This window comes from Solanum stenotomum, chromosome 7 (genome assembly GCF_019186545.1).
Source record: "Solanum stenotomum isolate F172 chromosome 7, ASM1918654v1, whole genome shotgun sequence".
NCBI lineage: Eukaryota > Viridiplantae > Streptophyta > Magnoliopsida > Solanales > Solanaceae > Solanum > Solanum stenotomum.
Window position 1 is genome coordinate 10,280,366 of NC_064288.1, and position 19,309 is coordinate 10,299,674.

Genomic DNA, 19,309 nt, shown 5'->3' on the forward strand with positions numbered 1-19,309 from the left:
TCAATAAAATCCCTATCAATTTCACTTATTGGGATTATATTAACGCTTTCAGCAAAGTCCTTTATTATAACAATGAAAGGCATAAACATACTTGATTTATTAAGGTTTCTGCAAAGATATTTGCTGACCCGATTCCTAACTGGTTCCTGAACTGGTAGTCATATCATGGACCGACGGTAAAGATTTTACCTGATCCCTTTTTAAAGTTATACAAAAATTGGGTTATGGTTTCACCAGACCTTAATGATTTATACCACTCAGATTATATTTGTTATATAGAACAAATTGAACAAATTTATTTCTTCATAGAATTCTCGATTCCATGGATCCATAAATGGACCCCAGAAGTAGATTTTACTGAAGAACAAATTTCATGCTTATATCGGATTTATTATAATAATTTCTGGGATAAATTAATGAAGAAGGATCCCATGACTAAATCATTATATGGCCAAGAATTATTGGACTCTATTTCTAAAAAAAATCCAAGATTATGGTACTATTCCTCACAAAGGAATAATTGTTGACAACCATCAAGCATATTGCTAGGAGAATTTCCATTCAAGATGGAAATAAAGAAGAAATGATAAAGGAGTATTTGGACAAAGTCAGGAGGAATATACTCCTCAATATCACTCACTATAAAAAATCAGACACTTCAATGAGAAGTGAAACGAGTGATGATATCGCAGATAATGCTCAAGAGGCCCAGCCTCGTGAATTGGAGAAAACCGTGTCAGAAGATATATTGTCTAAAGCAGAAAATTTTCTTAAAGAATTGAAAAACAAGGACAAAATGAATACTATTGATTAACAGTATATCTACTCTTCATAGGGCCAGATGGGACCCGTTATCACTATACATAGATGCTTGTTGTCTTTTACTTTTTATCTATAAGTAAGAGTGTTTTTTTTTTTGGAGGAGGCAAGTTTTAGAAACCCTCTCTTCCTTTTTGTACTCTCTCTTGTAAACTCTTCTTTCTAAGTTTTGTAAGCTTATCGGACTTTGGCCGGAATAATAAAGTGTGCGGTTTGGTAACAACAAGGTACTTTCTTTGCTAATTCTTCCTGTCTTTTACTTTTCTTGTTTTTCAGATTTAAGCCATGACTATGTCCTGCTAAAGAACTATATCTATGCCAGATAACTAGCTTCAAATTTATACTTATCATGAAAGATCTAGTCTTTATCAAAATATGAATAGAGTTCTATATGGTTTCTTGACTTAGTTTCGAGATGGTGGTACAATCAAATTCAATACAACACGTTAAGTGGCTTTGTCTTAGTGACTCCGTCTAGCCAGCCGTGGTCTCAGCCCGCAAAAGAGTTTAAAAGGGCGTTTTATACCCGGTTAGAACTGCTAGACACATGGGCTCATTAACAATACGTATCGAATCTTGACAGACCCTTTACTTGGATAAAAGGACTAGATCCATCTATACAGTCATAAAACTATATAAAAATCTGTATATATTTCGATTCGGATTTTTCTTTGAATTCGGATGTTAACAAGCTAGATTGAAGATGACCGCGCGGACTACCGCCTGTCTTCTGAGATCTTGATTTCGTTGGTATCAGAGCTTTAACGGTATTTCATACATTTTGATAAAAAAAAAGTGTTTACCAGCACTTATTTGCCAAACACATCAACAACTTTTTTTCAACTGCAGTACTTTTATCCAAACACATAACTACTTATTTTAAAAATAAGTTCCAGCACTTTAAAAAGTTACTTTTTTTAAGTCAATCCAAATGGACTCTTAATTGATTTTTTTTTACTAAAACTTACACACATGAAATTTTTATTTCGAACTAAATTATAAAAAATAAAAAGATAATTCATTTAAACCATTTCATAACCCGATCGGTTAAAAATATATTATTTTAATGAATTAATTATTGCTTTCAACTGAATTTACTTACATGATTTTTTTTTAAAAAATATTCATTTAAACCATTTAATTAATTTAACTCTAGCACTCTAAAATCAACAACATGTACACACCATTTTACCAAAAATAAAATAAATATAAAGACCAAATTTTAATTAACTTAACGGTAGGAGAAATATTAGTAACAAATTCAAGTCAATTTTTTTTATCACATCTTTTTGTTCCTTCATTATGTATCATTGTTAGAAGGTATGCATCTTTCTAAAATTTTGAATTTATTAAAATAATAATTTTGTAACTTCTACATTTTATGAACAATGCATGGAGATCGCTATAGTCACACAAAATTGGAGAAAAGGGATAAAATAAAAGGTAATATATTATATTTTTAGCGGATCGGGTTATTAAATGGTTTAAATGAATATCTTTTTATTTTTAAAAATTTTAGTAAGAAATAAAAATTTCATGTTTGTAAATTTTAATGAAAAAAATTAATTAAATAGATTGGGTGACTTTGTAATTAAAACATTCATAGTTGAGTGACTTTGTAAATGAAACAGTCATAGTTGAATGACTTTTGAGTTAAAACCCAAAGTTGAGTGACTTTTTGAGAAAAAGACTCATAGTTGAGTGACTTTTAAGTTAAAAACCAAAGTAAAGTGACTTTTTGAGAAAATAATTCAAAGTTGAGTAACCATTTGAGATATTATTTTCGTCAAAGTAGCAACTGGAAAAGCATCGTGGAATACTTAGGGTCAGAAATACATCGTATATGGCAAGACCACTTCTACCCATATTTTATTTATAATCATTCATATTTTTACGAGTTAAATATTGAATGAATTTCAAATTTTACCTGTCTAAACTGATCATCTAATTCATTAAAATATGAACGAATTAGATGAATTAACAAAATATGATATTATTTTGTCACAGTAGTCTAACAGTATAACGAATAACATAACTTTTTCTAAGGTTATGTATTCTTGTATGTGAAGGGTCAAACTAAAATGAAAGGAATATTATGACTACTCTTATATTGTCATTCCAAATGATACCTCCTTCTTACCATTCTTTTTACTTCTCACAATTTTGTTTTTGAGAGATATTTTTATTAATTGATATGACAATAATTATAATTTATAATATTTTCATATAAATATTTAAAATTAAAATTTCAAATTTCAAATTAATTTAATCAAATTTAACTAATTACTTTAAAACAGAAAAAGTAGTTATTTATCCCCAAATACGAATGAGGTTCTACAACTAAGAGTTTGTTTGACATTATTGTTGGGAAACCAGAAACACGAACACTCATGCTAAAAATTTATTCTTTTAAAAAAGGGAAAAAAAGACAAATATAACCTAAAACTATCGTAAATGGTATTTAAATACCCTCCGTCATACTTTTGAGACATTGGTGTCCCTACCATCCAAAAACTAGAGCATATATACCATTTATACTAACGGACATACACGTGTCATAATCTTATCCACCAACCCAACATTTATTAATTATCGGATCGACAGATAAGATCGCGCCATGTGTCCCTATTTAGTCTTCCGTTAGAGTGAAGGGCATTTATGTTCTAGTTTTTGGACGGCAGGAGCACCAATGTCCCATAAGTATGATGGAGGTTATCTGCATACCATTTACGATAGTTCGGAAGGTATATTTGTCTTTTTTTCCTTTAAAAAAGGCAGAAGCAGAAACAAAAATTATTTTTCTCAAGACTATAATATCATTTTCATATGTACATATTTACCAATATATTTCTTATTAATTAATTAACATATTTCATAAGTTTGGTTAACTTTCATTTTAGAATTTCATTTTTTATTTTTATATAATAAATTTTATAATTTATTTTATGTTTAAATATTATTATTTTATATATTATATATTATTTTACGTATTATTTTTAAAAATTAGAAAAAAGTTAACAACAATATTTTTACAAGATTAGAAAAAAGAAAAAAAAATTAAAGATTTCGGCCTCCCAAAGAAGATATAATATTGATGGAAAATTTAAAGATGTAAATTTTAATTTTAAAAGAAATTAATTTTTTTTTATCATAGATATTTAAAATAATTTCTATCTATAAAATAATTTTAATATTAAAAGTACATTTTAATTGTCTTTTTCTGTAGTTTGACTCTTAAAAACACTTTGTAAAAAAGATTAGTCAAACACCATTTACTTATGAAAATCACTTTTTAAATGAGTTATTCAAACACAAATTACTTTTTTACAAAAGCACTTTTAAAAAAAGTTATTCTAAATAAGTGCTTCTAAAAATAAGTTATTCTTAGCATCAATGTCAAACTTCGTTGAGTTGTTCTTACCATTAAAAAAGTGTGGAATAATATAGATGCGTTTGTCATTTTTTCACTTTAGATTTATAATTTATTCCACTAAGCCAGGATTATGTCATGGTGGTAGATGTCACTATGGTTGTCAGGGCATAGGTATGATAATTTGGACATAAAATAATAATCTGTCTAATTCGATATGAGTTTAACAACTTGCTCATTTTTTAAATTTATCTTATATTGACTAGTTGAATTCAACTAGTTCGAAAATTAAAATAGTTTGAACTAAATATAAAGCTCGAATTAATCTATAAAATAGCTGGTTAAATATTTTTTTTAAAAAGACTTTATTTGTCTAATATTATATAAATAATTATAAGAATGAAAGAAACTATTAAGTAAATAAACAAAATATAGATAAGAAACAAAGAAATTATTAAGTAAATAAACAAAATATAGATAAGAAACAAAGAAATTGAAGTAAATAAACAAAATATAGATAAGAAACAAAGAAATTGAACTTTGTAAACTTGGACGAGTTGTGTTTTGGCATATCGTATAATAACCCATCTTGACACAACATATCTCAAAGCAAGTAACCTTTGATGGATTGACCTAGTCTTTGTAAAAAAATAAATAAAATAAAAAATTCAAAAATGCTTTTGGCCATAGATATTTAAAAACAAAAAAAAACAAAATTGATAACATTGTTTGTTCATAAAATTTGGTCAGTTTTAGAAATTCTTCTTCATGTTCCTTTGAGATTTATCATTTTCTTGATTTTTTGGATGTGAGTTGTGACCTTCTGCAAATCAAGGATCTGAGTTTGCAAATTAGTTGTGTGTGCTTGTGACTTGGATAACATTCTCTTTTGCAATGATATTTTCACTAAAAATACTTTTTTCAAGTTGAGTTTAGGTACTAATATATCGAAATACTACTTTGAAGGTTTACATCAAATTAAGTGTTGGTTCTCACTCATATAAATTTTAGACATTGCACAAACTTCCAATTTTATTTTTAAAATGAAGTTCATATTCAAACAATCAACACTCAACATCTACTTGCCAATTTTCTATATTTCAACATTAGATATTACTTGTCCGTTCACTTTTTTTTGTTTATTATTCTAAAAATAAACTTTTACTTGTCATTTTTAACATATCAAAATAATTATTATTATTTTTTGATAAGCATCATACATATCAATGGGGTGTGTAATGCACTTTCTCCATTGTAACCCCCCTCCCACCCGACGATAAAATTAGTAAAATATTTTCCACCTCCTACCCCCATACTCCACCATACTCCACCCTCCCTCCCTCAACAATCCCCGCCCTTTTATTTTTTTAAGTTTCTTCTATAAAATATTTTTAAGAAACTTTATACTTCCCCCCCACCCCCCCCCCCCCCCCCGGCGCCCCAAACCATCCACTCCTTTTCAATTGTTTTTTATGTTATTTTTATTTTAAAAAAAATAAAATTACCTCATCCCATCTAACCCTTCACTCCTAATTTATTTATATTTCTACATTTTTCCTTTTGTGTTAGATATGTACATATATTTTTTTAGGAAAATATTTTTTCTACTTGCATACTAAATATAATAAAAATAAAATTTTTATTTAAAAAAAGTCTTATGGCAAGTAAAATATATTTTTCTACAAACATATGTATATATATAACACAAAATTAAACAAGAAAAAAAAATTGGAAGTAGAGTGTTGAATGGGGTGGAATAGCTTCTTTTTTTTAAAAAAAAAAAAAAAAGCAATAGGGAGGAAGGGGATGAAGTAAGAATTTTTTTAAAAAACTTTTATAAATTTATTTTTAAAAAATCAAAGAAATTGTGGGGGGTAGGGGGTACGTGAGGAAGTGGTGGAGTGGGGTAAGAAAAATATTTTACATTTTATTTTATAATTTTTTTTATAGCAATACTTTGATCTTTAACTTTAAGTAATACAAATAATTTATTTAATTTTTTTTCGAGGTGAAATATTTTGTCGATGGGGAGTGTGATGAGACAATTTTTTAAAATAAAAGACAGAGTGTAGTACACACACAAAGAGAATGTAATAAAAGAGAGAAATATATTTCTCAAACTTATAAGTGATAGATTATGTCACACTCTCAATAGTTTAGTTATGAAACTTAAAAAAGGGATAGTTTAAGTGAGTTTTCGACACTAATTTTTTTTCTTCATATTTTACCCTTATCAGTCAACATTAATCACTTATACTCTCCAAATCATTTTTTAAGACCAAATATTAAACATCAATTAATAGGGCTAAAATAATAAAATAATCATATCAATTATTATTTTCTTAATGAGTATGTAAAATTCAAATATGACAAGTAAAAATGAAAAAAAAAAAAAAATCTTCAGACTTCAGGTTCAACTTAAATAATTGTCCAATTTAAACACATATCTTTCTTTTAAAAGAAAAAAAGAGGTTCCTCATAAATGATGATACAAATTAGGAAAAAATTACTCAAATACACGTCTTATGTTTTCCTTATTTCTAATATTCTCTTCTAGTTCTAAAAATTTCTAAAATCCCTTATTTCTCTCCTAATTCTAAATTATTTTATAATGTATCCGAGCTACATATTATGTATCCGGTTTGTTTTACTTTTTCAGGGATCAATATAATTACAAACTAAATGGGGATAGATTATAATTTCATATTAAAACTACGTGATTCCTAAAATTTATACTACAAATTACTACTACTGGTAGTGCTTTTTATGAACATTCTTTTTTCTTCTTTGGGTATTTACTTGGAATATATTCCTACTCTGTATGGTAAGATTCACATAAGAAAATTAATCTTGGATAGACAAGTAATAGATTAATATTATATACTATGTTTCAACTAACTAATTCAATATCCAGTCATAACTTTTTTTTTTCCTATTTGTAACTGTAATGACTTGAAAAGTTGACTTTGGTCAACCTTCTTGGAAGTCGTGCTCAGATGAAAATTCTGACAGCTAGGTTAGCTTCGGAATATTGATTTTGGTCTAGAACGACCTTTTGTTCACTTCCCGAGGCTTTAGATGGCAATTGTGGAATCTGGTTCAAAACGATACTGGGTGTGGGACCCACTTTTCATCGAAGCGAGCTCCAAATGGAAATTCCGCCTTCACCGTTGAGTCCGAAATATCGTTTCCAATCAGATTCCATATAAGGTTTGTATTTTTCCGACTTCGAACGAGTCCGAAACATCGAAATTTAAGTTTGAAGGGTTGTAGAATTTTGACGCGGCGGTGACGTGGCAGAGCCACGTGACGACACGTGGCAGAGGAGTGAAATCTGGAAATTTCCAGAATTTAAAAACGAAATTCGTCCAATTTTTTTTGTTCAACTTCAACTCAAGATTGCTCCTTCATTTTGAATCCAAATTAAGTGATTCAAAAGGCAAACTTCAAGAGAATTTCGAGGGGAATCTAGCGGTGATCTCGGAAACGCGAGGGGAGGCTTCGTTTGAGGTAAGAAATCAATTTTAGCCACTGCCAGGGTGATTTTCCGGATTGAATTGTTGTTGAATTTTGAATTGTGAGATCTTGATCATCTTAGGTCCGTTTTGAGTCATTCTTGTGGCTAACTTGTAGAGTTTTTCGCAAGGATCGTCGTGGTATAATCTGTTTGGGTTGAAAGGGTCTCGTTTTTCCGAAAATTGGTGATCAAGGGGCTGCCCTTTTTAATTATTGTGGCTGATTTGCGGTGTTGTAGGCATCTGTTTGTGCTAAAATTTTGGGATATTAGTTTAGTAAGGTAGTTGGGACGTTTCCACGGATTCGATTTTGAGATTCTAAGTGTGGGCCCCACAATCCCGTTTTAGACCCGATTTTGGGTCCGTCTCCGAAAAATATAATTTTAGTGTCAATATATTCGTAATGACGAGGTGATTAACCTTTTGTTAGTGGGGAAGCATTTGGAGACCGTTCGGAGAGGAAAAGATCCGGTACCGTGAGTTGGAGCACGCGTGATCGGCTTTCAGGTAGGCTATGGTTTTCTCTCGTGAGATTGAGCATGTTTAGGCAATTGTTTATTGATTTGCTTGAGTATGGAGGGGTTCGGGTGTCGAGCATGCTAAATTTCTATAATTCCTGCCTTAGACCTTATTTCGGGAAAGTGTTGGATTATGACAGCATGTCTCTTGATATTATTGAATAGCCATATCTGGTGGTGTATATGATAATATTGATTTGAAGTATGTTTGGCCTTAGTCTAGGCTTAGACTAGTGTTGCCATAGACTTGCGAGATTTCGGATGTCGTTGGGCAGTAGAACTTTTTCCGACGTCGTTTCGGACGGTTAGCTCCTTGTAGACTGATATAGCAGACTTGAGTCTGATAGTCGGTAACTCAGCTTATGACCTTGTATCCATAATGCCCTGCTTTTATATCGGCTACAAATACCCGGTTAAAGTCCGTGGTCTAGCTTACTCATTATTGGATACTTCCTCGGCGATTTGGGGTATATGAGGGTCGGACTAAAAGGATTATTTATGGTAATCGGTTTGGTGATATTTCCCGCGACGGATGGTTGGATATTGATTCTTAGCTACAGTACCCGGTTAGAGTCCGTGGTCCAGCTTACTTATTCCAGGTTTAGCTACAGTACCCGGTTCGAGTCCGTGGTCCAGCTTACCTGTGATCTGGTTTCAGCTACAGTACCCGGTTAGAGTCCGTGGTCCAGCTCATTTATGTCCAGGCTTAGCTACAGTACCCGGTTCGAGTCCGTGGTCCAGCTTACCTGTGATCTGGTTTCAGCTACAGTACCCGGTTAGAGTCCGTGGTCCAGCTCATTTATGTCCAGGCTTAGCTACAGTACCCGGTTCGAGTCCGTGGTCCAGCTTACCTGTGATCTGGTTTCAGCTACAGTACCCGGTTAGAGTCCGTGGTCCAGCTCATTTATGTCCAGGCTTAGCTACAGTACCCGGTTCGAGTCCGTGGTCCAGCTTACCTGTGATCTGGTTTCAGCTACAGTACCCGGTTAGAGTCCGTGGTCCAGCTCATTTATGTCCAGGCTTAGCTACAGTACCCGGTTCGAGTCCGTGGTCCAGCTTACCTGTGATCTGGTTTCAGCTACAGTACCCGGTTAGAGTCCGTGGTCCAGCTCATTTATGTCCAGGCTTAGCTACAGTACCCGGTTCGAGTCCGTGGTCCAGCTTACCTGTGATCTGGTTTCAGCTACAGTACCCGGTTAGAGTCCGTGGTCCAGCTCATTTATGTCCAGGCTTAGCTACAGTACCCGGTTCGAGTCCGTGGTCCAGCTTACCTGTGATCTGGTTTCAGCTACAGTACCCGGTTAGAGTCCGTGGTCCAGCTCATTTATGTCCAGGCTTAGCTACAGTACCCGGTTCGAGTCCGTGGTCCAGCTTACCTGTGATCTGGTTTTAGCTACAGCACCCGGTTAGAGTCCGTGGTCCAGCTCACTTATGTCCAGGCTTAGCTACAGTACCCGGTTCGAGTCCGTGGTCCAGCTTACCTGTGATCTGATTTCAGCTACAGCACCCGGTTCGAGTCCGTGGTCCAGCCCACCCGTGCCCGACCTTTGGCTACAGCACCCGGTTCGAGTCCGTGGTCCAGCCCATATAGGTTGACTCATTAGCTATAGTACCCGGTTCGAGTCCGTGGTCCAGCTTGCACGTGGTGTATTCCCAATTCCTCACTAAAGCTTCAGTTTAGTCTTGATTACTCTCATCTGTAGGTTGAGGTTTTGGAGGTTGGAGAGATTCCGGTTAAAGTCCGGGACGTAATGAGATCTTGGAATATGATTGGGAATGGTTCAGTTACAAGTCCGGAAATTGGTAATATTGTGATAGACCTTCTAGCTCCATTATTTTACTTCAACTGTCAGTCCATCTGCCGGGCTTATGGGGGTCCGTGCAGGTGGTTTCTTTTATTGTGCACGAGCGTACCCGTCGGGTTTATGGGAGCCCGGCGGAGTTAGTTAGATTGCTTGTCTTTGTTGCCTGTACGCTCGTGTACATACCCCCCATTTACTACTCTTTGCACTTGATGTGACCCTTTATTTGCATTTCAGTTTACTTTTGCTTATCTTGCTCAGTCGGCCGATGATGCCTACTGGGTACCTGTTGTTTTGGTACTCATGCTACGCTCTGCATCTATTTTGTGATGCAGGTCCGAGCACTAGTAGCCAGCGTTGATCGAGCTTGGAGTAGACTTATCTGGAGACGGGGGTGAGCACACGGCGTTCTGTACTATTTCGGTCTCCATCTGTATATATAGACTTGTCTTCTTCCCTTCGAGACAGTCCAGTCTCTGTTGTCCAGTTTTGGGACTTGTACTCATTTTGTAGTAGCTCTGTACTAGTGACTTCCAGGTTCTGGGAGGGATCTTTATTTGTATATAAGTTTTTGGTTTGCGTCCGCCTGTTTATATTGTTATTTGCCTACTCTTGTTTGATTTCTACCCTCAGACCCATTACTTGTTGTTCCGGGTTACGGGTTGGCTTACCTACTGGTGGGTTATAGTAGGTGCCATCATGACTTGATAAATCGGGTCGTGACAGTAACTTTCTTATCCCAAAGAGTTGGAATCAAAGAATCCAACACATGGAATACGAAGCCTTATTCAAGCATCTCTATATCTTTTTTATTTGTTGCCACTAGACATAATGGTTAAAAATATTTCAGATTCATTTAATCATTGTCTAAATTTTAAATGACATTTATATCAAGCAAATTTGCAATCGATGAATCTTTACTGTAGATTATTGTAAAAAGAGATATATTTTAGCTATTACAAGAACAATTGCAACTTGTACAAAATTTATTTGTATACATCGGACTAAATGACTATTTGGACGGACTTATAATTTATGATTTAACTATAACAGGCCATTTGAATTGATTTATACAAAAATTACAAAAAGTATACACTTTAAGACTATAATTAACTTAAAATCAATATATTTATATATAATCACATAAAGAGTTTTTAAATTACATAGATAACAAAATAATTATTAATTTTTATTTAAATGTATTTTTTTTCCGATTTTCTCTCTCCTATTCGGTGTTATCTTTTTATGGTTTTTAATTATATGCCCTTTTCATGTGGAGCATAATCAGGGTATTTAATAATTATCTATTTTATCTCTCCTAAACAATCCCAATTATATACATTTACATGTATATGATACTAGATATTAGGTTCCCGCGCCAGCGCAGGCCCAATATATATTACTTCCTCCATCTCATTTTATGTGAGGTAGTTTGATTCGCCACGGAGTTTAAGAAATAAATGAAAACTTTTAAAACTTGTGGTCCAAAATGAATTATATAAATTTTTATGACTGTAAATTATTTCATTAAGAGTAAAATAAATATTTATAGTGAAATTGTTACTTAATATAGAAATGTGACATTCTTTTGGGACTGACTAAAAAGGAAAGTAAGTCACATAAATTAGGAGTAGTTCTTTGTTTCAATTTATGTGACACCGATGAAATTTGGAGAGTTATATAATTTTTTTGTATGTGATTTTGTTAAATATATTTTGAAGTTGTTAATTTATTGTGATTTATAACACTTCTTATATCATTTTCAAATAATATATATTACTCTTTTTGTTCCATTTTATGCGATGTAGGTACTTTTACGAAAGTCAACTAAATTTCTTATATGATTCTTAAATATTTTTAGTTGTTATTTTACTTGAATTTACAGTACTTTAATGTTATTTTGAAACAAACTTCTTTTGTTTCAATATGGAATAAAAGAGTCAATAAAATTTGTTTTATGATTTTTAATTATGTTGTTTTTAATATCTTATATTATTACATTGTGATTTTAAGTACTTTTTATGTAATTTTAAATATAGAACAAATTAAAAGAAAAACAAGGAATGTGACATTCTTTTGGGACTGACTAAAAAGGAAATATAACGACCCATTTGTGTGGGTTTCTTAAAGTGATCCCACATCCAAAGTGGGGCCATGGACAAAGTCCAATGTAGATATCTTAGGTTAATTTATATACAATCAATGAGTATTTATTAATTAGCAAAATTGTAGTTGTATGGGACTACAAATGCCCAATGTATTCAGTTATTCCATCTCTTTCTCCTTTTTGACTTAATTGTGTGAATGTTTTTAATTTATTATCATCAAATTTTATAAATAATATTCTTTTAGAATTTTATATCAAGTTAAAATCAGATAAATATATTAATACGAATATTGTAGTAAAGTAATGAAAGAGGACAAAGAGAAATGAGTGAATGGGGACATTATAATATGATGTTTTTAATGTATTTTGTAGGGTTAGAATAATATGTGGGACCCATTGGGTGTATTTTAGTTTCCAATAATGAAAAGGAAAGCCACGTGGACGGTTATGATTAGGTAATTAAGATGGATCTATTAATGAGGACTTTCCTCTTGTGTGTGAATGTTTTTTTGGTCAATTTGAGGGAAGCACACGTGTCGACGCAGAGGCGTGTGCTATTCCCTCTTCTTATATAGTAATACTTACTTTTCATGGGTTAATGATTATTTTATTGGAATCTTAATTATTTGCTTCCTTTTTTATAAAACTTTTATGTTTTCAATAAAATTGTTGTACTTACCTAGGTGATTCATTGTTTCCAAGTAAAAATCATTCATCTTCTTCTTTTTAGATTTCAACCTTTCATCTTTCTTTGTATTATCGTTTGAAGAATAAAATTTCAACCTTCCATCTTTCCAAGTCCTTCTTTTTACAACCAAAATCACCATAGTTCTTCTTTGATTAGATTTAAAATCCTCCATCGATAGATAAGACTCCCCGCAAGAGCCCTCGGCTTAATAAACAAGTAATAGGCATTGATGTCTGCCCATCGTAAGCTCAAGACCTTCTTATGAGTTGAATGCCTTTACACAATCGCCTGATAACATTATCAAGCAGTGTATTCTTATTGATTCGAATTCGTCCTATAAAGTTGAAAAAAAAATACTAAATCATATATAAATCAGTTTTTGTGCCTTTATATGGTTTGAACGTATACCAGTGCGTTACCATGATTTGTGACTTTTTTTTTTATCATATATAAATCAATTTTTTTACATGAACAGAATGTGGTAATTATGATAACGGTCCAAGCCAAAATATTAACCTTTTATAATTTTTTACAATATACCGTTATAGGTTGGTATATAACTCAAACAGTTGAATTACTTTATACAACCAGTATTATGACAATTGGTTTTAGCATTACCAAATCTTTTTTATATGTGCTATTTGATTTCATGCAATGTTTAGTTTGGTATATATATCATTACGTTTACCAAATTTTGTGTAATTTTTAGTTTAAGTAAACCAATTTTTTACATTAACAGAGTGTGTGTTTTCTACTATCATTCAAACCATGAATTTAACCTAAACTAGTTTATTTCCAATTTATTGTTTTATGTTGGTATATAAAGTAAACATATGATTTCTACGCACAACCATTATTACGTTCCTATATGTTTACCAATTTCGTGCCTATTTTACCATATATTGGTTCGAGATCAAACCAATATGTTAACACACCTTTATTCATTATTCCTATATTTTTATCAATATCTGGGTATATTTTATAATTGTTAATCAACGTTTTACATTAACATAGTTTATTATTTCTAGTAACCAAATTTTTCACATTAAGTAGTTTCACTTTTATTATTTCTATTTTAGGCTGGAATTATATACATATAGCAGAATATCATTCATTACATACCTCACTTTTTTATCAATAGTTTCTTATTCACATCACGTAAATTAAATGAGTTAATGATAGCCTTTAATAACAATTTCGACTTCAATAATATGAATAAGATAATAGACAAAAATCAACTTTCAAATAAGGCACCATTGAGTTCAACTACATAATTAACCAAATGAGTTCAACTGCATAACTTTTTGCAAAGTAAAAATAACAATAAAAATACCATAACGCTAATTATAGTGTGATTTTTTGGGGCAAGTCTTCTTGTTATGCCTAGATAAACCACATTCACTACAGGTGACTTTTCTTTTCTTCCCTTTTCCTTCGGAGAATCCCTTTTTGCGATCATTTTTTGGTGGTCTGTCTGGTTGCTTCATACTCTTCAATATAACCATCCAAAACTGGATCCATGCCAGTCAAACAAAGTGTGGTTGATCTCAATATTTCCTGCCTTGTTGTTTGGACATTATTTTGGTACTCAAAGGATTCCATAGCTCTATCCACACACATTACACATAAAGGATATTTTGAAAAGAAATCAGAATTGCATCTCTTTTGATCTACATAAACTTGGACACCCATATCGTTATGAATCTTCATTGGTGGTGATGGATCAATCACGAATGATAAATGGTCGTGTCCACACCCAATTGTGAAGATATAGTAGTAATCAATCCTTCGTATTTGGTGTTTGCATCATACATCATTCCTTCAATTTTGTAATCCACGTAACTACCTGTAGAAAATTTCAAATTATTAATAATTTTTAAAAATTTGCAGAATGCATTTTATACACTCATCAATTTAAATAGTTTGGTAGTTACATTGGTATTCGATGGTATATAAGACAGTTATCGATATACTTTAGTAATTGCCCAAAATGTGCACCAAAGTTTTCACCAAAATTTTCACTCAAATTTTCACCATCAATTACACCAAAAATTTATCACACCAAACATCATAACATACATATTTTAAAATTATGGTATTATATATTAGACCAATAAATACACCAACTCATACATCTGAGTATTATTTTAGTGTCATTTACTAGAAACAAATATACCCGCATAAGTATCGCATCACATACGTAAATCAATTTGTGGTAATTCATACAATCAGTTAAACCATACAATGTATTACACCAATCGACATACCAAAAGTAATCTGACATTTAACCCAAAAATACACAAACACATTGATTAGAGTATTAATTTACCACCAATTTATAGAAACAAATATACCAGATTAGGTACCAGATCACATATGACCAATTTTCAAATTATTATCTACACCAATTCGGATAAATAAAATACACCAAAAAATTAACCAAAAATTTCTTTAAGTTGGTATGTGTACACCATATCACATACCAAAAGAAACTATTGATAAAATATGTTAACATTCAGCATGCAACATATCAATTAACCTAATTTTTTTATAAACAACTTATTCGACTCATCATATTACAACCAAAATCATATGATTTTGTTGTATTACACCAAAAACGTATATATAAAACAACGAATAAATACCAAAAAGAATTAAAATGCAGATTATGTGAAAATCTTAATAATATTCCACAAACAATTGCTAAATCTTAATATCTATTTAATAATTAAACCTTTTACAGTTGCACCAGAACATTAACCAAAATCTTATGAATATATATTCCACCAAATTTGACAAAACCGAAGGAATTACTACCACAAAGATTACCTGGTGAGTCACAACGCCCGCTGTGATGAATTAAAATTGGAAAATTATTGGTCTGCATATTTGATCGTCGATCTTAGTTTGGAAGAGAAATTTTATTTTTGTAGGAAACTTTCTTTATGGGATATGATATATAACAAATTGAAGTAAATTAGGGAAGGTAAAATAATTGGAGAAATTTAAGGGATATGGATAATTGTGGCTGAAAACACTTTATTTTTTTAATAAGAATTCCTGTTTTGAAAAAAAAAATATTGCTATTCAATTGAAAAAAAAAGTATTACTATATTCGTTTAATTAAAGTTATTAAGTTGTATACTTAAGTTTTTTGCCCCTTTTTGTTATTTTGCTTTAAAAACAAGTGTTTAAAAACAATTGTATTGTTATTATCCCGTTATCCAAACATTAAAACAATACTTAAACAATATTTGGCTTAAAAACACCTAAAATAAGCCAATCCAAATATGCCCTATCATTTTGATACAATAATTTCAAAGGTCAAATACATACACGACCCCTCTAATGGAAACTTCAGTTCCATTGCCTTTTTTCCACTTTATTTATTCTTGCAACATATTTCTTAAAAGAATCAACGAAAATTTGAATGGTAAGGAAATATTATAAATTATTGTCCCTTTAAAATAGTATCTTTTTCCCTCTTGATTGTAACTTTACAACACCTATATAAAGGGACCTATCTATTATCCTCTATGCATCAAACACAACAAACATTTCTTCTTCCTCTAGAGTTTAATTTGTAGTTTTATTAATTAGACCTAAAATATGGCACCAAGGAAAGATATTACTAAGATAGGCAAAGAAGGGTTTGCTCTTCTTGAAGAAATGTATGGAAAGAAGAAGTCTCCTATTGTTCAGCTGAAACCACCTTCTAATCAAGGAAGAGTTATCAACAATCATGAGGCTGGGAAGTTTTATGGAGGGATTAATTTTTCTGATTATTCCAAGAGAAAATCAACAACTTTGGCTTATTATATTTATTAAGTTTATCAAAGGTTGGCTTTTGTAATTATGTTTATGTATATGATGAAGCTACTTAGTTAGCTTGTAAGTGTATTATATATGGTCCTAAATAGTTGAGCATGTAAGTGATAATGTTTTATATTTCACTTAATTATATATATCATCATGCTCTCTTGTGGTATTAAGTCATGAACCAACTTGACTCTAATAATAATATAATGTTCCATTTCTCCCTATTCTTTTACTTGTGGCTGTCTCTAATTTTCAAATTTTGGCTTTCCTTTACTTCTTTTAAATTGGTAAATTCATCTCAGAAATAAGTTGCTTCGTTGTAGCTATTTTTAACATGTATCGACTTGAGCTGACTAATATTGATTTTGAGGAATTAGAAATGGACTAAAACACTAAAAAATGCATTGTCCCACTTAAATTATTGGGTATTCCCAAAAATAAAATAATTTAGTTTTATGTTGAAGCTTCGTGCCATTCGAAAATGCATAAAGGAACTTGATCATAAAATGAATATAACAGAACTAGAGTTATCATTTATTTATTATATATAGAAGACACGCGGTGGGCTTATTAGAAACATGGATTTCAATCAAATATAAATTGATGATGTAATTCCTCGGTTCAATTTTAGTTATCATTTTTCACTTTTAGGAAAGTCAATTTAATTAAATTTCAAAGATAAATTAAATTATTAATTCAATATTTCAAATTTGGATACCTGAAACTCTATGAAAATATTATAACTTTATAAGTTGTAATCATTCTCATATTAATTAATATGATTAAAAAGTATAAATGTCTAAATATTAGTCAAACTTGATATAGTTTAACTCTCTGGAAGGGAATGTCACAATTAAAGTGAACAAAAAAGAAGTAAGGATTATTTGGTAAAATACCAACTGACTACACGCATATTGAACCATTGGACAAAAGTATAGGCCCTTGCCAATGAATACAGATTAAAAATGGACACTTTGTTTAAAAATGAGCAAGTTGTTCTTAATTATCACCGTTAACCCTGTCTACTTTCAGTGCACAATGCCCAATTCAAAATATTTTTAGTGGTTTGCTCATAAATGGGTTGAACTACAATTTTTTTAATTAGTTTGTCACATGAAGAAATATTTTAAAAAAAATTATAAGTAAATAATCATGTCTATTTGATATAAAACCGTAAATTTCTTAAATAATAAATATATGTTCTTATTCACTTCATTTTCTCATTCATCTTTACGGTATTTCAATATCTTAATAAAGAAATTGGTTTTATGTTGATTTGATTCTCACTACTAAAAATACATCCAAAAATCAATAAAAAAAATTGACCGAATTCGGTCTTAAACCCACACACACCAATGGTGTAGAGTTCTTCGTCGTATGTAATAAAATGATAAATTTCATAATTAAAAATAATGAGTCAGAACGTATAATTATAAGAAAAAATACGGATAAATTTTATAATTATAAAAATAATTACATGTCCAAATGCTGATTTCATCTCATGATTGCATATCAACTATGTATATCACTACGTAAACAAATAAAAATGAAAAAAGGGATAATTATACAAAAGACTTGTTTCCTTATCACTCTTGCTGTTTTAATGTCTGTTTCTTACTTTTATTTTTATTTTTTTAAAATATTTCTTTGGAGCACTCATTTTTTATTTTTTCTTTCTTGGTGATTCAAATCCACACCCTCCTTAATAGAATAGATAATGTTTATTATCTAAACAATCCTTTCTTGTCCTTTTTGTTTCAATTCATTACGAGGAGAACGTCATTTTCTTTTTTATATTTAGTAACTTTTTAATTTTAATTGCTAACATGCATGTCATATTTGAAGCCTCAAAATTCAAAAATACATTTTGATAAATATATTTTGAATTTAAAATAATAAGATTAGAAAATTTTATCGTACTCTTTTAAAGTCTATATGTCTTGAGAATTGGGGGGCTGCGTCCTACTCCGTCGGCCTAAGCCTGCTATGAGAACTGACGCTTTTTAACTCTCTATGAGGAGTGAAAGACACTTGACTGTAAGGAGAGGAGCTCCGCCCCTACTTCAATTAAAGCTTGCCCCCCCCTTTTTTTCCCTCTAAAGTTCCTCACTCCACTCATTTTGAAACTTCTAATCAGACCTGGCTGAACATGACATAGATCAAAGGGTCGTTCATTAGCCATACTAGTCAAATACAAAAAAAAGAGGGATGAATTTCGACCTTGCTTTTTTAGGTCTCAAGCTAGCACAAAATAATATGGAAGGAATACTATTCCTAGCACATGCAGTTCCCACAAGGGAGTAAGTTCACTGTATTGAATTCTAAAGAAAGTTCATTTTAGGAAACTAGACCAATAAGTGAAGAACAAGTCAATATTCTGCATTTTTTGTCCACATATGTTGTTGTCAATACACCAATTATAGAACCAATAATTTGAATATTATTATTCTTCTATCGTCTTTTATAACAATAGACTATATATATCCACGTAAATTTGGCTTATTGACCAGGGGCGGACCCACCTTGAGTTCGCCGGGTGTTGGAGCACCCATTAATCTTGTATCGGACTATATATATCTATGAAGAAATTAAGGATCACCCAATAAACAAGTGAATTGATTGGTCTAATGGCTCATGGTGGGTGCTTAAAGTTGTTTTAGGTTGAGCTTGA

General features: G+C 31.3%; 1 long non-coding RNA gene across 1 annotated transcript; it reads left to right on the top strand.

Annotated features, from left to right (window-relative positions):
• Positions 1 to 7,570: 7,570 nt before the first annotated feature.
• On the top strand, positions 7,571 to 10,598 carry LOC125870510 (uncharacterized). The gene is made up of 3 exons (XR_007446901.1): positions 7,571 to 7,699; positions 8,135 to 8,211; positions 10,360 to 10,598. It is a non-coding gene; the product is annotated as an uncharacterized LOC125870510 (long non-coding RNA).
• Positions 10,599 to 19,309: the final 8,711 nt, after the last annotated feature.